This window comes from Galeopterus variegatus, unplaced genomic scaffold, assembly GCF_000696425.1.
Source record: "Galeopterus variegatus unplaced genomic scaffold, G_variegatus-3.0.2 Scaffold2771, whole genome shotgun sequence".
NCBI classification, from domain to species: domain Eukaryota; kingdom Metazoa; phylum Chordata; class Mammalia; order Dermoptera; family Cynocephalidae; genus Galeopterus; species Galeopterus variegatus.
In genome coordinates, this window is record NW_007728882.1 from 76,200 (window position 1) to 98,612 (window position 22,413).

The following is a 22,413-nucleotide window of genomic DNA, read 5'->3' on the forward strand; positions in this document are numbered from 1 at the left end:
ATCTGGAAACACATTGACTGAGGCTGGGGAAAGAAGGGAGCTAAAAGTAAACTAAGAAAAATGCATATACGCTCTGTAGCCCTTTGGCAATTACAAAGATAATAAAGTAAGAAATAGACCAATCGACTTGAAGGATGCCGTTATTAGAAACCCCTTTATTTTTATCACAAAATGTTGCTCGTAAATTGTTTTATTTTTCTATAATTTTCTACCACATCCTACCTGTTTTTACACCAGGAAAATAGTGTCATCATTAAAGCACAAACTTTGGAACTAGTTGCAATAGTTGGAACTCTATTGCAACATTTATGAGCTGGGTGACCTTGGGTAAGTTTCTGGTCATCAGTTTCCTCATCTGTTAAACACAGATAATAACTGTCTACATCACTGAATGTGAGTTCATGCATGTAAACATAGTGCCTGGCACATAGTGAGCTTTTAATCAATTCCACCTTATTATTATTCTTTGTGGCACCGGGAAGAGGGTCCCATGCCCTACTAGGTGAAGACAAATGTCTGGTTCTGTCTCATCTTTGCTCCAGGCAAAAGCTAGCCCTAGATGGCCTGTCCAAGGGTGTCCTTGGCTGGAGTGTGGGATTGCTTCTGTCTTAAGGTGTTGAGAGCACCGTCTTTCCTTAGAATACTTGGAGACCTAAAGCTCTCTTTAGATTTATGTGAGTGAGCCCTGGGGCCAATCACATTAGTCTGAAGGATTTTGAATTGTTTTTAAATGAACATTTCCTGGTGTGTGGGATATGTGTGGGCAAAGGTCAGGGGGCAGTGATTAGCAGTCAGTCATACGTATATGACCTTTTCTACTGGAGCCATCTGGTGTGTTATCTTCCATCTTTTCTTCTGGGCTCCTTCTTTAGCACTATATGAAAGTCTTTCTCCCAAATTTTACTGATCAGGTCCTCGGCTCACATTGTTATCCTTTAAAATTAGTCCTGGAGATAAGGATTCAGAAGGAATGTGCATTCTCCTTCAATACTGCTTTTTGTAATTGTAGCTACCAAATGCTTTTCTGTTTTTAATTATGTGCCCCACTTTAGCATTTATCCTTTAGTGAAGTTCACTGTCTCATCTGTCCTTGGCCTTAGGCTGTTAGCATACTCACCCTAATCTGGGCCAAAGAATTCTCTGTACCCATCTGGAGCACAGACAGTGCTATGATGTCACTAACCCTGTTTCCCTTCCTGCCTGGCAGGCAGCTAAGTAACAAGTCCCAGCACACCTGCAGTTAGCTGGGCGCCTTGTGACTGAGTTCTGCCCCATGGAATGTGTGTGAAAGTAGAGGAAGCCACTCCCAGGCTTGGCTCTTGAAACCAAAACTGAAATCATGAGCAAGATCTTCCATAAACTCTCTTTTCCCTCTTGGCCGTGTGTAGAGGATGCTTGATAGAACTCCCAGGATCTAATAGGTGAAGGAGCCAATAGATGGAAGGAGGCCAGGGTTTCTGAATGACTGTGTAGAGCAGGTAATATTCCCTCCCACACAAACTGCACTGGACTGTGATGAGAGGAAAAAATAAATCTTATTGGGTGGAGCTACCAAACAATGTTGTGGTTATTTGTTATGGCAGTTAGCGTACACTGATTAATATACTCTCCTTCATTTTAGACCTATCTCAGAACAACCGGTATCCCCCTCCCCTTACTATCTGTTCCTACTGTTATGGTTGACGTACAATTGATGGAATCCCTGTGGCATCTCAGCATGTTCACATCATCCAGAACTGAAAAGAAACCAACAATGGACAGGTTTGTCTCTTCCAGGTACCCCATATCTCTCTATTATTTGCTCTTCAAACTCCCATAGCTTCCATGTGAATAACTTAGCCAGCTCTCTAAATGTCTTACCTGCTTTCTACTTCTAGACCACAAAAATGGCATGGTAAACTCCTTTCAGCTGAGAATCCTGCCATCCTGCTTTTCTTAACCTGACTGTGTGTATTATTGACACACTAACTTTCTATTTCTTCTTAAGTGCCCTCTTCTGATTTTGCTTTCCACATTTTCACATTTTCTGAGTTCCTTCCCATAACTGGGTGTTCTCATTTAACTATCTTTAGTGGCTTCTTATCATTGAGCCATTAAAGTCTCATGAATGTTCCCTGGGCAAAATCTTCAGCACTTGTGGGTTTAATATTTTCCTGTATGAGGCTTATACTGCACAAAATTGTCTCCACCTAGTATTAATATCTCTTCTTGTGACTTCTTCTGGTTTCAGGAGAGTGCATTCCTTTTGCATGGATCCAATTCCCGCTTGTTGATGATGGCTGAGCTTTTCTGCATAGGCCTGGTTCACTATTACACGCTGCTTCCTCTTCCTTCTGTCCGGACTGTCTTTCCCTGCCTTCCGCATTTAGCTTCCACTCAAAATTTATAAACCCTTCAAGCGTCAGCCCCTCCAATGTATCTGTACCCTCAAGTCATTCTAAGTGAGACTGTCTTTTATGCTTCCATACATCATGTGTAGATTGGCCATGAGATGTGTCAGCTATGTGAAAACCCTCATCAGACTGAACTGCTATCATGGATCGATTTTCTTCTTTCTCCTTTAACAGACACAAAGTATTTGAGGAAAAGCCCAAATCTAGTTAAATCTGAATTCCCTTTGCTGAGCATGGATTTGGTGCATAGTGTGCTCTCAGTATGTATACACTGCCTGACTCAATGCACGCATGAGTAATGGTCTGTTTTGTTTATTGAGCTGTCAGTGTTTTGGGTTCAGCTTTCTCTAATTTGAGCTCTCCAATCCCTAGCACATGCACTAAATTAGATAATGTCCAAGAAGGTTTGTTATGTGACATGTAGTATTTGGTTTCCAAATAGTGCTCTAACAGCACTGGGGAACCTGATAGAAATACAGATTCACAGGTTCTCTCCCAATCTATCAAAGCCTAATCTCAGGATTGGCCCTAGGAATCTGCATTTTAAACTGTTTCCCCAGGCATTCTGAATGCAGTATAGTGCAGTATAGTCATTATTAGTCAAGTACTACTCAAATGTAAGAAGTTCTTCTCTTGTGTACAGTGACAGCAGTCGAGGAGTAGGCACTTGGTAAATACCTGAAATTATGTTCTCTAGACATTCTCTGATCCATCTCAACAGAAGCGAGACTCATCTCAGACTTGCTCATACTGAGCTGGGAAATAAACGTATCAGTTTGCATCAAAAGTGGGTTGTACAGTAGAGCTGAGGTTTTACTCCTGTTTCTCTTGTTTAAACTCCTGTGCCCCAGTGCACTGTGCTAATAGGCTGAGGTTAGAGCAGAAGCTTGAGTGAACAAGGAAACTCTCTGGTTCCAGATGGTAAATTCACCTTTTGGCTACTGGTTGATTGATGATAAAAATCCTGGGTTTGTCTCTTCAAAGGATAACTTCTTTGCTGTTCACATTGCATCTGGATTCCCGTCCTTTTACAGAGACCAGCCCATCCACCTATGCTCTGAATGCCATCTCCTGGTGCCTTCTCAAGGACTTCACACTTCTAATTAGCCCTTCTCTTCACCTTCATCTATAACTCCACCTATTTTCCTGGCTCCTTTCCAGTTGCATGCAAACAAAAGTCTCATATCTCAAAAACATCTCCTGACTGTACATCTCTCTTGAGATATACTCCTGTCTTGGAAGAGTTGTCAATACTGTCCACATTTTATCCCAACCCACCACAGGCTACCTTGTGCACCTGTCACCCACTGAACAGCTCTCACCAATGGTCCCACTGGCACTGAATCTGATGAATGCTTTGGGTCCTTACCTTACCTGACTTCTGGCTCAGATGACAACTTCTTCCTTGCTGAGATAAGCTGTTTCTTTCCTTTCACTTTGCTACACTCTCCTGCGTACCCTTCCACTTCTCTGGCTATTCATCTTACAATGTTTTGTGGGCTTATTTCCTTTACTCGTCCTTTCAGTAGTGGTTTTCCTCGGGATTCTTTCCCAGGTTCTCTTCTCAATGCATCCTCACAGTGTCATCTTATCTGCTTCTATAACTTTCATCACATTTCCATCTGATGACTTCCTAATGGAACCACAGACCCAAATATCCAACAGCCTAGAAGACGTGTCCTTGTGGCTGTCCCACGGCCACTAAAAGGGCAGGATGTCGCAAGCAGAACACCTTTTATCTGGAGACCTGTGCTTCCCTTTTTGTCTTTAGTTGATGGGCACCGTTGCCTCCCAGTTTTGCAAGCCAATGCCGGGACGTTATCTATCGCTTTTCCCTTATCCTCAGGCCCACATATGACACCCCCCTCTCCTGTTGGGTCTCTCTCCTGAATGTTCTTTCTCATATTTCCACTTTAGTCCATTCCTACTGTTGCCACCTTAGTTCCAGTCCCCAGAAACTTCCATCTAAATTGCTGCACCTGCCTCCTAAGTGTTCCCCTGACCCCAATGCTGCTTCTCATAGTCACCTTCCCACACTGTCAACAGAGGGATTTCTAAAATGCACATTTTTTAGGTTGGTTCCCTGCTTGCAACCCTCAGTAGTTCTCCATCGCCCTGAGGAAAATATCCAAAGCCCATGTGGCAGCTTCTGATCTTGCCCTTCCTTGCTGCTCCACCTAATTTCTGCCACCTGCCCTCTTGCTTCTTGCTTCAGCCTTGCCCATTAAGCTTATTTGTTTATTTTCAACTGTTGCTCTGCCTCATTGACAGCCCACACTCTTTCTTGTGTGGCTGCTTATGTTCCCTTTGCTAAGATTCTTTCTTATCCTGTCCTGGCAAGAAAGTTCTTCCTCCAGGTCTCGGTTGAGATTTCACCTCCGCCTGGTAGCCTTCTCTGACTTACCGAATCTGCCTTAGCTGCCCTTGTAGATGTTCCATTGTACCCTGCTTTTTTCCTGTTATATTGGCATTGCCTAGTTATATGTCTGTAACTACCATGAGACCATAAGTTCCTTAGGAGGAGGCACTGTATCTGTGATATTTTCACTTGTATTCCCATCATTGAGCACTGTCCACGCTGCACGGTGGAAGGTTAATACGTATTAGTTGAATAGAATTGAATTTGAATTGATAGTGATAGCTCTGGGGAGTTCACAGGAGATTATCTCTCCTTCTCTCTGTCTCTTTGTCTCTCTTTCTGTCTTTCCTTTATCCACTGCCCTCCCACCAACTTAAATTCCCCTGCAACCTATACCCCAGAGCAAGGCATCTCCAGTAAACTTGTAATAAATCCACTGCTGAGTGATAGAAACACTTTAGAATTTAATAATAGTGGACAAGTGGGCTGTCTGTTTAGCTCGGTTGGTTAGAGTGCAGCCTTGTAGAACCAAGCTCAAGGGTTCAGATCCCCTACTGTCCACCTGCCAAAAGATAAAACAAAAAACAAACAAACCAACAAAAAATAGTGGACACATGCTTATTTAAAAATAGTAAAGAGTAAAGCAGCAACTTAGATTTGTTTCACTTGTTCTTCAAGGTGTTTCCTTTGGTGTCACAGCTCATTTTTATAGCTACCAATGATGGCTTACTTTGTTTTCCTGGCTTAGTAATTATCTTTGTCATAATGAGGTATTTATTTATTTTCAAGTTGTCAAAAGTTTGAATCTAATCACAAACATAGCACATAGTTAATAAAGTATGATTTCTATTTAAGAACATGTAGTTAACATACCACTGCAACGAACACATACTCAGCCTATTTCTAAATTACTAAGGGCGAGGAGCTTAATTTATGCATGTGCTTATGTTTCCATTCCATCATCCCTCTTGCTTTAATGTCATCTTAATTGCTGTCTGTGCCTTTGCCTTTGATCCTGGCATCCAAGCTTGTTCTCTTATCATAAAGCAGATTTAGCGTAGGGGTTCTGTTTTGCATGCCTGGAGTTAAATCCTGGCTCCATTACTTAGATGTATGGCCTTGTGTGAGATGCTTAATCCCTATATGCTTCAGTTTGTTTATTTTTAAAATGTGAATAATAGTATTTTTCCTGAAGGAGTTTTGTTGAGTGTTAAATGAGATAATATATTAAAGCATTTAGCACAGTCAGAGAATAAGGACTTAGTAACTATTAGGTATTAAAGACCCAGAATAAGGTCTTAGTAACTATTAGGTACTAAAGAATTCTGCCCTACAGAGTCAATAGCATTTTATTTCTCAATATTCCTCCTTCATGATACTTTGCATTATTTCACTATTGTTATTAGTCTGAAGCACATAGAGAGAAGCCTAAATATTAGATTGAGGATATACCTTAGATACTATTCATAATATTAACTTTCATATTTGATTTCAAAGCACTTATTGAACTTGTGCAATGAACCAGACACAGGGCTTGTACCTGGAAGTGAAAAGGCGAAGAAGACACATCCCCTGCTCTCGGTGGAGCTCACATCACATGTGGGAAGATGGCTAGGATACAAACAAATGCAAACTAATGGAAGGGATCAAAATTTTTAAAAGCACAGAGCAGACAATTATTAACTGTGGGAGAGATCAGGAAAAGGCAGTTTTACTAAAAGACTGTTTTACGAAAAGGCTTTGCAGAATAAATAGGACTTTTCTGAGGAGGAAAAAAGTGGAAAGGCCTTTCAGTTAAAAGGAGCAGCACGTGTAAATGTTCAAGAGTCATGTAAAATCTAATATTTTCACAAAAGCACAAAGTGATTTGCTATTGGTAGATTGTGAGTAGACATGGGCTGGGTCAGGAGGGGCCCTTATGGTATATCATTTTTGAAATGGTTTTTGTAAAGGCCATTCTGGCCCACAGTGTCAGGTTTATACTGAAAGAGAAAGAGAACAGAAGCAGGGAGACCAACAAAGGGGATGTGGCCAGAGATCAGGTGCCTTAGTCAGTTTGGGCTGCATAGTAAGTACTGTAGACCAGGGGGGCTTAAACAACAGAAACTTATTTCTCACAGTTCTTGAAGGCTAGAAGTCCAAGATCAAGGTGTTGGCCTTGTCAGTTTCTGGTGAGGGCTCATTTCCTGGCTTGCAGACTGCCACCTTCTTGCCGTATGCACACATGGTAGGGGTTGAGGGTGGGGAGAATTCTCCTGTCTTTTCTTACAAGGGCATTAATGTCTTCATGTCAGCTCCACCATTATGACCTAATTACCTCCCAAAGGCTCTGTCTCCAAACATCAATACCATCACACTGAGAATTAGGGTTTCAACATAAGAATTTTGTAGGGACACAGACATTCAGTCCATAGGACTAGGTAAGTGATCCTAGGGCTTGGGATCAGGCAAAGATAATGGGGACATAGAGGAATGTATGGATTCGAGATCTATGTAGGAAGTAGAATCAATAGTAATTAGTGACCATTGGGATAATTGGGATAATGAGGTAAATTAGGGAAAGTGGGAGGCTTTCAGCTTTCAGGATTAGATATTTTGGTCATACCTATGATTGCATGGACAGTCTGGCTTCCACAGTGCTGTTTGTGAAGACACAATGCTGCTCTTCAAAAAGCCTTTCTGCTCCTTTTTCTGTAATTCAAAACAGGATCCACGCCCAGTTGCTTGCTTTCATTTCTCACTGACAGGGCTTGTTTTCTTAACTACTATTCAAAACCAGAACTCTACTGCCTGCCTTCAGAGCTTCGGTCACAATGTCTCTTCCACATGGCATGTGCTCTGCATTTTCTGCCCTGTCTTTTCTTGAAGGCAACTCTAATCTTCTCTCCCTAGGAGAACTCTCCCCAGCCACTCAGAATGGCACCGCTGTCTTCTACATCTGATTTTCTAGCACGTTTATTGGCCCTCTGTGGTGGATACAATGACATGTTCTGGTCACCATTTCTCTTGCTGGCTACACAGGAGGTGATCTGTCTCCAGCTACCTCGTAGTTAGAGTTCTCATCCCACATGCCTGCATCCTCACTACTGGACATGTGAGCAGTGATGTGTTCCATCTGACACGGGACAGTCACGAGCCTTGGGGCTACTCCATGTTTTTGCCTTTTCTGTCCTCATATTTTGAAGGAGGAACTTGACTGTGATGGAAGTGAAAGATGGAAGCAACCAGGGGGCAAAGTCGCCAAAGAGGGATGATCAATTTTAAATTAGACTTTACTTGAGTGACCAAAAACAAAACAAAATAAAAAAGCTTTAGTGTGTTACACTACTAAGATTAGGGATTAATTTGTTAACATAGCAAAGCATAGCCTCTCCTGACTACTAAGCCCAGTAATACTTGGTATCTTCTTATGGGATAAGGATGAAATCATAGATGCATTTTTTTATCTCACACTTTCTTTCTTGGTTCTTAATAAATATCCTTTGAATGGATGTGCACATTTTTTTGATGTCTTAATGAAAATAGATTTTTTTAGATGAAAGATAAGGTGATAAACAAGTGTTAATAGTCTCATTCCACTCCTGTTTTTCTCCACACATTTTTAAACATATTTGCCTCCTTTCAATTAATTCATCATCTTGTGTACCTGACTCTTTTTCCTCAGTCAGAAAATGGACAATGTTAATTGGTCAGAATTTGTGAATTGCTCTTAGTCATGTTCCACTGAATTATCCTTTGCAGCCACGAATAGAAGAGAGATAAAAGGAATGAAACTTGTCTACTTCAGATTATTAAAGTCTTTTTGTAGAAGTAGGCATGTACTTGTATTTTATTTATTTATTTATTTATTTTTTTGAGGGACACAAGCATACTGATCCCAGCCAAACTATTGTTAAGTGTTGCTAGGTTGCAAATGGGCCTTATTTTTCCCACTTGTATATAACACAATCTTTTATTTCTTTTTTCCTTAATATCTCTATTTTGGTGTAATGCCACCAATTTGACATGTGTGTGTACTGCTTCCTGCCCTTGAGGACCTTCAAAAAATGAGATGATTTAACTAAAATGAAACTAACAATTTCCTCCTGCCCTGCTGTTTATCATAAAACCCCATGCATCCATGAGACTTTATTTTTTCAAGCTTATTATCTCAAAAGTGATATTAGAAATATTACAAATAATAATACATGACTGAGAAACAAAGGAGAAATTTCATCTGGATGACAGCAGCTCTTTATAGAATCTTCAGGTAGTCTTCTTCCAGGTTGAAATATTGATAGAATCCCTGCAGTAATTCACAGGACTGGTTTCAATAAAAATTTGGACCACAACACTTTCTGTTTATTTATATGTTCTTGTTTTCAAATGCAAGTTACATATTTATACCAAATCCACTCTTCTGATTATGGTAAGTTTACACACTTAAACCTTTGAAATATTCTTTTTTTTCTGCTGAGCCTCTTTCTGGAATGAAATCAGGACGAGTAGCAAGAAGAGTTAGTTTTCCTTCCTTTTGTCAATTTTGTTGTACCAACCAGGAGAACCTGGAGTGGGAATCAGGAGGCTTGAGTCCTTTCTCAGTCATGAAATCTCTGGGTGGCTTTGGATTAGTGTATGCCTTTTTATGACACCCCTATTTATCATGTGAATTAGACAGGGGTCTAACTCATTTATGGGTCTCAACGAGGAGTGTGCATTAGAATCAATAAGAAAACATCCTTAAAACCCACATTCCTGGGCTTCATTTAACACCTACTGAGTCAGAATGTCAAGGAGGGGCTGGAAGTATTTGTAGCTTTAAAGGTTGATATGGATTCACAAACTAGAACTTATGGATGAAGGTGTTCTGTAGAGTTTTGGTGGTTATTGGGAGAAGGAAGAGTCTGGAAACATGGTACAGGACAGAAAGGCAGACCATGTATAGCCTTGCAGTAGAAACTTGAAGCAGTCAGAGATAGCCCCGAGCAACTGGATAGCTGTGGAAATGGGACCCATAGTAAGGCTAGTTTGGGTCACGAAAGTTAAGCTGCACCTCCTGTACATCTTGACCAGGTTCTGTATTTGTTTGCCTTTGTTTATTTGTTTTCTCGTGTGCATAGGTGTGTGTGTGTGTGTGTGTGTGTGTGTATTACTGAAGATTGTAAAATGCATTTTCGGGACCTCTCTACAGCCTCCCAGCAGCTCCATGGGTGGGGTAAAATCCTGTCCTGCCTTCACCCAGTTATGTAACCTGGCTTAAAAGGATTCCTAGTAGAAGAATTACAGGGACGTGGGGAGAGTGGAAGCAGGCTGTGAAAATTGGCAAGCCTGTTCTTTCTCAGGTGGTTAATTCCTTCAGTTCAGTCCACATCGATACATGTCTCTGAGTGCTATTACATGCAGTTGAAATACAGGTGTGGACAAAAAAAAAAAAAAGAGGAGAGAGGGAGAAATGACTAAGATACTGGCAAGACAGCAAAGATAATTTGCATACGACTATAAGGTATGGAGAAGGAGTAGAACTATCAAAGGAAGTACAGACAGAGCTATGGGATTCATAGAAGGCACTAATTGTGGCTGGGTCGAGTGAGGGAGCCTTTCTAGAAAAGGCGATGCCTACCAGACTAGAATTCCCTTGTGCTGATTTTGGGAGGGTCATGGTGGAAGATTCTAATTCTAATTGTTATTGTCTCTTTTATTTTGTTTTGCATCAAAGCAGTGAACAATCCTTTTCCCTAATGGACTAATTTAAGAATGAGACATTACTTTCCTGCCGTCCCATAGTGCCTGTGGGTACCCTTTTAGATTCATTCTGTCTATTTTATTTCTTTCTGCGTCATTTTATCTTGGGATTTTTTGCTTCCTGAAGGCAGGGGCTAGGTCTTCTGCTTCCTTTATGCACTTCCCCTCTTCATTGTACTAGGCACATAGTATGTACAAAATCAATGCTCATTGAATAAGTAAAAGCATGATTAATGTAGATCGGTGAAATAGTAATGAGTAATTGATGAGGGCATTAAAAACTAGAATGCATTTTATTTAGAAGAGATCTGGGTGTGTTAATATCTCCACACATCATTATAGCATCACTCTGAGCCAGACGCAAGGTACATGGTATCTCCCCTTTACAGACAGAAAAACTGAGGCAAGGAGAGGTACTGTTGCTTGCTAAGATTGCACAGAATGCAAACCCCAAAATAAATACTGATAGTAACCTCTCCTATTTGCATAACAGCTTATAGTTTACAACAGTGTGAAGTGGGAGGCACAGGGATTGTTTGCATTTTGCAGATGAGGACCTCAGGCTCGGAAGATTCAGAACTACCAGGCAGAAGGTTACTGATGGAGATAGTGGCTTTGTGAGATAATGCTACAATTCGCAAGAGACAGTCACAGTACTATACGCTCTGTGTGAATTGTTTCAGTACACATCAGCTCAGGGGTTGCTCTAATGAAAGATAAGGGCATTAAGACAGGTCAGTGGGATAGAAGGAACGTAGAGTTGGGACTCAGGAGATTCTGGTGTTTGCCCTGGCTCTCCCATGGATTTGTTTATTATGTCAACTGGGACACCTTACTTCCTTTTTCTTGGCCTCAGGGTTTCGTCAGCCATAAAATGAGAGAGATGGGCCAAGATCATTTGTAAAGTTACTTGTAGCTCTAACATGCTGACTTAAGCATATAGAGATTCCATATTAGAAAATAATGACAGTCTGAATCATTTTAGACTAATGGCATACTTGCTGATAATTATGATTGTAAAAATTCTTTATAGGTAATATTATGTTCTAAATCAAATTATCCCTCCAACATCCTTAAATGTTGGGGGCATATGAGAGAGAGATAACTGAGGTACAGAGCTAGTCATTGGAGCTGTCTGTAATGTTTTGCAGTGTCACTAGTCACGGGGTGAAGGATGAAACACGTGGGTGACACTGTGTCCCAGGTCTCTTCTCTCTGGTCACCAAGTTCAGTAATGGAGTAGGGCCCACTTCAGCTTCACTAGTTTTGTGATCTTGGGTAAATATTTAGCTTCCTTCTTTAAAAATAGAAGTAAAATGACCAGCCTTGACCTTTTGCAGAGGATTCTTATGTTGTCCATGTGAAATAACTTGTGTGAAAGCAGTTTGTAAACTGTAAAGGGCTGTACAAAGGCTCCTATAGGTGTGAGGGATTATTAGTGACTAACGCATTCTAATGGTTTTGGGTACATTCATGTGGGGACAGTGGTGAACCCACTCTTGCTTGGATTACTCAACTCTGGACTCAAATTTGGGCTTAGGGTAAAAAGGTGAACCTGTTTTGGTTAGCTTTATCTAAACCCCTTGAGTTACCTGGCTTGCTTCCCAGAACCTCAAAACAGAGTGTGAACAAAAGGGGCCGGCCAGCCTGGAACAGGAAAGAAACACCAGATGACTCACCTTTGCTGGGGGCTTGGCATGCTTAAAAGAATGGTATTTACCTGCTCTGATTATTCACCACTGTGTGTTACCACATTTGTGTGACCTTGAACAAGTCACTTCTCTTTAGGCCTGGGTTTCTTGCTCTTTTAAACTTCAGGGGCTTTGGCAGGATGTTTCTGAGATTCTGTCCAACCTCTTGATTTAGCACGGCTTTTATTTATTTTTTTCCAAAAAGTAATACATTTTTATTTATTTATTTATTTATTTTTAGCAGATCATCCTTTTATTTTTTTATTTCTTTGCATAGTACATTTTTTATTGGTTATGAATATTCATGAGATACAAAGAGAGAAAGAAGGAAAGAAAGAAAGTCTGCAGTGGTGTGTTGAACTTGCAGAGGGAGAGAGCACACCTAGGGATACAAAGTGGCATGGGGGAAAGGGGGATGGGGAGGGAGGTCGGGGATAATTGGGTGGAGAACACAGGGTATAACTGCAATTTGTAGTAATGGGCATGCTGCAAGTATCTGGACTTCACATCTTGGACATGAGTGGTGATAACGACGTTTTTACATGGAGAGTTTGTTCACATAAAAACCAGTGTCCCAGCCCCTCCAGAATAATTGCACTTAAAGCTAGCGTTCCGCCATGCTGGCAGGTGAGGGGCACGCTGGGTGTCCTGGCACTGGCTTTCTTCTTTTTCTTTTTTTCCGGCTGAGTCAAATGGCCTTCATTGAAACACAGGCCTGACTCCAGATGTGTTCACGAGTCCCGCTGTGCTCTCAGAGAGATGGCACTAGCTCAGAAACCTTGAATGTGAGCTCTGAAGCAGCTGTGAATGACAGATCCCTGGGCAAAGATTGGAATCAGGTCCAAAGGAGCTGGAGCTCTGGCTGCTGCTGCCCAGCAAGGCCGCTGGGCCTCTTCCACCCATGTGGGCTGTGCAGCAGCACTGAACTCTGGACTGCAGATGCCTCCTCCCTACAACACCGATGGTCATTGCACACCTACCTGTTAGGGAACTCTGCTGATAACATAAGATAATGCATGGACATAGGAGGTAAAAACAAAAGAAAAGCAAGACCATTGTTGTCATAATGGCAGGACAGGGGTTTCTACAGGGTAGTAGGGAGGGAAGGGACACCCAGGGGCTTTGGTTCTGATGATTCTTTTTATTTAACTTGGGTGGCATTTATGTGGTGGATCACTTTATTCATTAAAATGTACATTTACTGTTTTATGCGCATTTCTGTGTCCATGTTTAGTGCACGATTTTCAAACACTAAAATATTACATAGTGCATGTAAATCATGCACTGGAACTGGCAGAAAGTAAGCACTTAGTGCAAGTTTTTATTGGGGCAATTGCCACCAACTGACGGAAACAAGTCAAGAATGATACCTCTCATTTCACAACCAGACCCCACGGACTAAAGGAGTTCAGAGGTGGGGAGAGAAGGATTTGGAGGCAGCTTTGTGGCCAGACAGGTTTCTAGTTCTGTCCCTGAGCTTTACTGTCAGTCTGGAAAATGTTTTCATATCTGAGCTCCTTCCTTCCTCCCTCCCTCCCTCCCTCCCTCCCTCTCTCTTTCTCTTTCTTTCTCTCACTCTCTTGTTCTTTATTTCTCTCTCTCCCCCCTCTGTGACTCTCCCCCCTTCTTTTCTTCTTTTTTCCCTTCTTTCCTTTCTCTCTCACCTCCCCCCACCTCTGTCTTTTTAACAGGCATTATTATGTCTCTGCTATACGGTCAACGCCATTAGGCATAAAGTCAAAAATGAAATGACAAAGTTTCTTTCCCACTTTAGAGGGGTTAGAGGTCTGTCTGGGTAACAAACATGTAAGCAGATTAGTGTGGTCATGTGTTAGAAGGGCCAGACTACAATTTTTTCATCTGAAGGCCTGAAGACTCTGTTTCATAGGTATATATCACATCCCCAGAAATGTTAGTTACTGTCACAGGGTCCTAACAGGCAAGTCTGTGGGGTTGGGGGGTTCTCAGCTGGCTTCTGATGGACAGGTGTGATGTTAGTAGACAAAGCACAGTCAGGAGGGTGTTTCAAATCCAAAAATTTTGCAGAGTAATTTTTTTTTCTTCCTCCTGGAAATGCTAAGGGAAGGAGCAGTGGCTTAGGCTGAGCACAAGATTTCCTTGTGTGGGAAAAGAGTGCTTACCTGCTCAGGTGCACCATGTGTTCTTTAAACGATGTTTGAACATTGTCACTTTATAAAGAACCTCCTGGGATTTCAGAATAAACCAACCTCCTCACTTTTAGAATAAAAATGTAAAACTCTTTCAGCCTTCCCCAGAGATTGAACTATGCTATAGTAGTAGAAATTAGTTTTGGATTTTTATCTTTTGTGGGATAGCATTTTGTGTTAACATAATTTCTTTTTTGAACGTTTTATTTTGTTTTGTGTTTGTTGTTAATGCTTTCTACACTAGAACCTCACCCTCTCATCTTCCCACCAGATAAGAGCAGTTCTAGCTTTGAAACTCAATGATAAGTGATGGTTTCTTTACAAAACATGTGTGAATCAACATGCTAAGTAAATCACAGAACTCATTTTAAAATGTTCAGTGTATGTGCTAATCCCTAGTTCCAGAAAATGTGGTCGACATGCCTAGATGCACAGCCAGACCGCTTCTCACCAGGAGCTCAGTGCAGAGCAGGCTCTGGGTCAGAGGAGCAGCATCCAGCGGTAGAGGGGACGATTTTGCTGGGGCTTTGCAAAATACAGATACACAAATGGTTGTCTTCTAGATCTTGCTGCTCTCCTTTTGTACCCTGATTCTGCTTCCTAGCTCCTTCCCTGCCACTCTCCAAGTCATTAATGACCTCTTGCTGGGCCTATTGGTCCAGATCCCCTCACTCCAATTGCAGAACATCTACACATGTTCTCTAGCAGGGCTCCTGCTTCCTCCCAACTTCTTTTACTAAATCCCTTTCTCAATTATCTATTGTATCCACTTGGCCATGCCAGGTACTTGACACATCCTCTGCAGGATCAAAAGATTACTATAACAGTCTTAACCCTCAAGAAATCAATAGATCAATAGAGGGAAAACTTTTTGAGAATCTGCTGAAATGTATGGACCCAGTCCACAAGAAAAATTACACACACATATCATCTTAGTCTTTGTAATCTTGAATCATGACATCCACAGTGAGAAGGCTGGTAAGAACTGACATAGTAAACATACATATGTGGTAAAGTTGGGCACTTCCCAGCATGAGTTGCATGATAGAAATTGAGAGACATAAACGGTGATAGAATAAAAACAAATGAGCTAAGGCAATGGAAAGTTCTTTGTAAGCTAGCATTTGTCATATTGGAGTAAGGTATTATTACCAATTACTAATAAGTAATTGAAGTAAAGGTAAGTGGGCTTAGTCTTCTTAGATAGCATTGATAGTATTACCACATCTGCTTCTCCTTCCCTTCTGGATACATAAAAGTCTGTATGTGTTAGTTTCCTTGTGGTTGAATAGGACTATATAATCAGCCCTGGAAGTGACAACTGTCACCCTGGGCTGAGAAGGTGAAAGTCCACTTGCAGTTCTCCAGCCTGAAGTTCTCTTCCTCATCAGGGAGGAGGCTTCATGTTACAGTGACGGGGACACACAACTGAAGCAGACTGCATTGCCGAGAAGCCACAGAATGTCACTCAGACCTGCACTGGAAATTGCATGAATGAGATACAAACCCTTATGCTAAGCCACAGAGACTTTTGGAGTTGTTATTTCTGCAGTATAACCTGGCAAACCATGACAAACGCATCCCCCAAGGGTACTGACATCAGGGGACGTTTATTTACATGGATCTCTGTAGAACCCATGGTTTTGAGCAGAATGTTCTTCCTAGTGTATACCTCTTATTGCCCTCTACAAAACATAGAGGAGAATAAAAATGCCAACCACATCTATATGTCAAAACAAAAATAGCCACATTTTGACCTCTTTTGTCTGAAGTGTTGGTGACTTTAATTTTAAAGGAATAATTGGTTACAAAGTGCCTTGTAACCATGGACAGAATGTTTGTTCTAGTTCTTTCCCCAGGAAATTGCATAAATGGCATCAGGAGAGAAGAGGGTCAACACATGACCACTAATGTGATTAATTAAAGGGCTTAGTGTAAATGGCCAGTGGTATTTAGTGGTACCTTGGAGAGATTAATGTTGGTTAAACACATCAGTGGAGGGGGCAGATTAATAAATGATTCAGTGGCTGTGAAAGGGGTTAGATTATTTTTCAGTGGAGCAATTAATAAATATCTCTACCTCCACATTACATGTGGGGGATCTCACTTTAATCCTTTAAATGCTTTCACCATCTGTAATTAGGTAATTAGTTGTGGAACAATGTAGCACATACACAAGGAGAAAGAAAAACAACAAATGCGTATGAATAAATAAAAGCTGTTTATTTTGTTTCAAATCAGTGCTTTCTGTTTCTTTTCTTGGTGAAGTATAACAATCTTCCCAGCAGCCTTACTGCCCCTCCACAGGGGTGGGGGCCTAGTTTTGCCCTCTGCACAAAAGCACCTCAGATAGTACAGAACTGGGAACCCACCAGCACTCCACTCAGTGCCTTTTAGTTAATTTCTAAGCAGGTGTCAGAGGAAAGCCTAAAGCTGACCCCGGAAGGAGATCCAGGACACCAGATCTGAAATAAGGCCTCGGCCAGTTCTCTTTCTCTTTGAGGAAGGAAGTCTCACTAGAGTTTTGAATCATTCTGCTTCTGATTCTGCCCACTTCTCTCTTCCTTCCTTCAATTACTCCCCTTGTTTATTCCTTCCTCATTCTGTGACCTGTTTGCCCGCTCAGGAGGGTTAGGTGCTGTGGGATGTTTAAGACCTTGCCTTTGAAAAGTTTCCGATTTATTTGGAGTTGGAGAAATAAGACCCAAATCTATGAGAAGTTTGCTATTTATAACGCAATATAAGCCTTGTGCCAAATTAGTGGGGCGAACAACGAGGTCTGCAGGGGCCTGGAGGCATTGGCTTCAGAGTCATCTTTTCTCGTCATCACTCCTGATCTCCCCCTACACACACTTGCATTTTCTTCTCCAGGTCCGTGACTTATGCACAGGGTAGCTTTGGTCTTTTGTGATAATGAGGCCACAGATCATTTTAAAACTATATTCTTTTGTCTATGTCATAAGTAACACAAGAACAGCAGTTATTAACCTGAAGAGACAATTTCCAGACAGGTTCAGTATGATAAGAAAATGGCTGATTGTTCCTTATTCTTTGAGTTTTAAGAGATGTGACATCCTCTTTGAGAGAGTGAACAGGAAGGCTAGGAGAACCTGCAAAATAAAGAGATGAGAAGAGATAGAAAAGCAAGGACTGTGGATGTTCAATTCACCAGCTCTTACCCAGTGCTTAGCACAAGCTACTTAATAATTTATTAAATAAATGAATAAACAGTGAGGGTTGGTGGAGTAGGAGAATAGAGACAAAAATGCCACATGGGTGGGTGTCAAAGAGAGTTTTGATAGTGGATTGAGGGAGTTTTGGAAATGAGTTCCCAAGTGCGCCACGGGCTCAGCCCTAAATTAATAAATTTTAATAGATTATAGATTCTTTTGTCTTTTCTCCATATATGATCCTATTATCTACAAATAGACTATACTCCACAAATCCCTTATACAGTGATCTGTCAAAGTTTTTTTTTCAAATTTTATTTTTCTCTAAATTGTAGTTTGGATATTTTCTATGAACCCGTCTTCCAGTTTACAAATCTTGTTTTTCACTGCATCTAATCTGCTGTTAAGTTCATCTATTAAGTTCTTAATTTTGGTTATTATATTTTTATTTATATGTTGTCTATTTAAATTATTTTTGTAGATTCTAATTATCTATGAAAGTTCTCCATCTTTTAATCTATTCTGTCATATTTTTCCATATGTTCTTCAATATATTTACCACAGTTATTTTAAAGTTTTTATCTTCTATCTCTCATTCTCTTAACTCTGCTTCTCTTATGTTTTTCTTCTTTCAGTTGTTCATCATAGAGGGCATGTTCATGTGCCCATTAATTGACTCAATGCTAGACATAAAAATTAGTAGAACCTTCAAATGATGTTCTGGTTCATGTAGTGGTGACCACTCTGCATGACCAAATTGGGTTGGGGCTGGGTGGGTGGCAGTGTCTGTAAGACTTGGACGGCTGCTGGTGTGCCTCTGTTGCTGAGATGTTGACCACCAGTATTTTTGGTTGAGAGCCTGGTAGATGTTTGCATCCTTTCAACTGAGAGACTGTGGGAGTTCCACTCTGCTCTTTTGAGAGGTGTTTGGCTTATCTCTTTAGGAGGCTGATGTCTTCAGGCAGAGAACAGTTTCTGGTTTTAGGTCATTTAAGTCTCTTAAATTATTACTCCCTCCCCGAGTGACCATTAAAAGCTCTGATCATTTTCTTAAGGGGATTATAATAGTTAACATTTATTAGTGCTAACCATGTGCTAGACATTTTTTTAAGAGCTACACATCTCTTTTTTTCTTCTTCTTTCTTTCTTTTTTTTTTATTTTGGTAAGAACAGTTAACATGAGATTTACTCTCTTAAATATTTAACTACACAATACAGTATCATTAACTACAGGCATAATGTTATACAGCAAATATCCAGAAAATGTTTATCGATGGATGAATGGATAAAAGAAGTATGATATATACATCTAATCGAATATTATTTAGCCTTTAGAACGATGGAAATCCTACCATATGATACAGCATGGATCAACCTGGAGAACATTAAGCTAAATGAAATAGACATTCATGAGAAGAAAAATACGGGGTGATTTCACTTGTATGAGGTATCTAAAATAGTCAAACTCATAGAAACAGAAAGTAGAATGGTGGTTGGCAGGGGTAGGGGGATGGGGAAATGGGGATTTGCTGTTCAAGGGGTATAAAGTTCCAGTTGTCCTAGTTGCTTTGTATCCCAGCAGGAGCCCTTTGCCTGGGGCCAGGCCTGGATTCTCAGCCTCAGCTCTTCCCAGATAGGTAAGGGACCCCTAGGAAAGGTGGTGGGAGGCCTCAGTGAAAGTCACCAGGCCTGGAGACCTTCCAGCTCTCATCTGTGATTCTCATGATTGTTTTCCCACTAGCAGGTTTTGTTTCTTTAGATCTGGAAGCCTGCAGGGAAATTCCATTCTGCTCTTTGAAGATTTTACTTAACCCCTTAGTCTTCTACCCTGTGTACCTCTGGAATTTAGTATGTGTTTTGATGGTAAAAAACTACTCTTTGAGGCCATGCAAATATCCAGTTTTGTCATTGCAACTCTTCGCACTGAGATCACCTCCACTGGTTTCTGTTTCACGGTGGAGGTCCTCTGCCTGGGCTGGCCCAGGATCTCAGCTTTACCTTCCCCCAGGATCTGCAAACACCTACAGCAATAGCTGAAAGTGCTCTGTGCACTGCTGCCAGGGACCTCCTTCTTAGGAGATTTACTATTTTTACTCCTCATTGCCTTTTTGGTTCTTTGAAATACATGTTTATTTATTTTGATGTATCTGGCTTTTCTGATTGTTTTTGGTGGAATAATTGCTCTTAAAGATCTCTCTCTTTCTTAGAAGCAAAAATCCTCGAAATATATTTTCAAATTTACTAAAGGTAGAGATTCAACATTATTAACTCAAAACACTGTGTAGGCTGTGTTAGAAAGAACCAACCAACCAACCAGCAAATAAATAACTTTAGGAGGACAGTCAATATTTTACAACCAGTTACTATGCAGCTAACTGGATATTTCTAAATCAACAAATCAACATATAACATCCTTATACAGCACTGAACAACTTATTGGACCCAGTGGTAGAGATGTTTTTATTTATTGCTATTTTGCGAGAGATTTACATTTCTTCCCTGCTTCATTTTTTAAGAGGAAAAAATTGGACACCAAATGCCACCTGTTTTACCAGTGATTCTAAAACATCCAAAAGAAAGAAAAAGAAGCTACTAAATATTTCTTGTGGAAAAACAATTTTTCTTATTTTTGGATTCTGCTAAGACCTTCTTTTAATTACAATACTGCTCCAACTTTGTGATGAATGGTTAGCATCATTTTGTGGGGAAAGGCAATTTCATTTCCCAGTCTGGGTCACCCTAATATTCCTGTGCCTAAAATGAAGGGGTTGAATTAGATGATAGCTAAATTGTTGTTTCTTTGACTCCCTCACAAGGTGAGATTTATTTTGGAGATTTATACTTTTTTCCTCAATGCATTTCTCAATAAATCAATTTGCATAACCAAAGTTTAAAAATTTCATACCAGTGAGTATAATGCTCCCCCCTCAGCTTTGTCCATTATCTAGAACTTGTCTAATCTAGTAAAACTGTAGTAGTACAGTCCTGAGACAGAAAATCATCATTATCTTGTATTCTGTTCTGCATGGCAGAATGCACTTCAAAAATTTTCTGGGGCTATTCTGATAGTCACAACTGAACAAAGCTGCATTCATCCACAGCTGAGCCATAATTGACTTAAGCTTCAAGGTTAAGTTGATACAGTGATTAACTGGTTTCATGAAACAGACAGTGAATAATACATATTTGAATGTTTAAACATTGTAATTTATTTAAAACATAATTTTGTGCTTTTTTTCCTAGAAATTTTGAAATGGCTTTTGGACATCAGAAATAATATTTTGATCTTCATCACCTGTGATCAGCAGATGCACAGATGTTTGTCTGTTAAAGAGATTGTTGGAAGTTTTCCTTGCCATGGTCTGGATGCTGTGCAGTACATCTAAATAATACAGCTACTCCAGGATGTGCTATGATCCTGTGCTGCTCTTCTCTACAAGCCCAAGACAGTATGTCAGGGATTAAGAGTTACTGGGCTTGGATTCTAGCCAAGCTCTACCACCAACCAATTCAAAGAATGTTCAGAATCCCTTTTTTCCCCTGAGGGTCTGATTGATCTTATCTTTAAAAATAGGATGTGTTTTGGGGCAAGGGGTAGGAGGTTGTAGCCTCATTGGTTTCCAAAAGGGGGCAGGGAGAGGGCAGTGCCACTCTCCTAAGAGCTTTGGGATATTATAAAGGTATGTTTTGGCTGTCACAAGGACTGGGGGTTGTTAGATGCAGTTGGAAAGCCTGAGGCCAGATATGGCAAACTTATGACAACTGAAGAATTGTATCAACCAAAACATGAATAAGTCTTTCTCCCTCTGAGAAACAGCAAGCAAGTGATCTCTACTGCTGTTTTCTCTGTCATTAGTAGTCTTCCAAAGACTCGTATTGAGCCTTATTTTGCCTTTTTCTAGCAAGTTTACACGGTTTCTTTGTTTCCATTCTAGACAGACCTCTCTAGACGTCAGATTCAGGAAGCAAGTCTACTGATTTCTCATCTTTAACCTTGTTCAGACCTCTCTGAAATTATGTCAGGATTCCAAAGACTTTTTTCCATAATTGTGTGGTGCCCAATATGTAAAATAGCCTCATTCTCTGATCATTTTTGTTTTCAGAGTCAGCTTAACTAATCCTAGTTTCCTTTTTCTTTTTTTCAGAGAGAACTCATGAGAAGCATTTCCTTCCCGAATCAATGGTCTACGCCAAGGTCAAATGCCCTTTACTTGCACAGTCCTTTCAACACTCCTTTCTTCCACGAAGCCTTCTGCTGACTCTCTGCCCAAGGGGCTTGGAGTGAGGTTCGAGGAGGATGAGTCAGGGGCTGGAGCATGAAGGCCAGGATTCATCTTGTATTTCTTCCTTAACTTACCTTTCCTTGTTCTGCTATGGTTGAAAAACCCTTCTCAAAAACTTCCAGCAGTGTATACCTGTTTAAAGAAGCAAGGCACAGAGCAAAGGAAATAAAATTTGTTGTATTTATCAATACCATTGACAACATTGTGAGTTTTTGTTCCTCTTCCCAGTTAGTACTCTCTCCCCCCCCCAGACCCCACCTGCCACAGCCAGTGCTTCCCATATATTTTTAAATGCTCAGAGTATTGTCTGGAGCATTATCTGGTCTGATTTTTTTCTATTAACATTTATGCCTCAGATATTTCCCAGCTCCATTTCCCTTCAAATATTTTATCTTAAAAGTTTAGAGCTGAAAGGCAAATTTGATGGAGTCTGAAACAGCCACCTCATTTGATAGGTCAGACCAGTACTGTCAATAGAAATATAAAGCAAGCCACGTATGTAATTTAAAGTTATCTAGTAGCTACTTCAAACAAAAGTAAAAGTAAACAAGTGAAATTAGTTTTAATTATGCACTTTAATCAACCTAAGACATCTAGAATATTATCGATATAAAATTCATTAATGAAT

General features: G+C 40.5%; 1 long non-coding RNA gene across 1 annotated transcript; it reads left to right on the plus strand.

Annotated features, from left to right (window-relative positions):
• Positions 1-1,159: 1,159 nt before the first annotated feature.
• LOC103598882 lies at positions 1,160-21,975 on the plus strand. Its single transcript, XR_551240.1, has 3 exons — positions 1,160-1,761; positions 20,746-20,951; positions 21,648-21,975. It is a non-coding gene; the product is annotated as an uncharacterized LOC103598882 (long non-coding RNA).
• Positions 21,976-22,413: the final 438 nt, after the last annotated feature.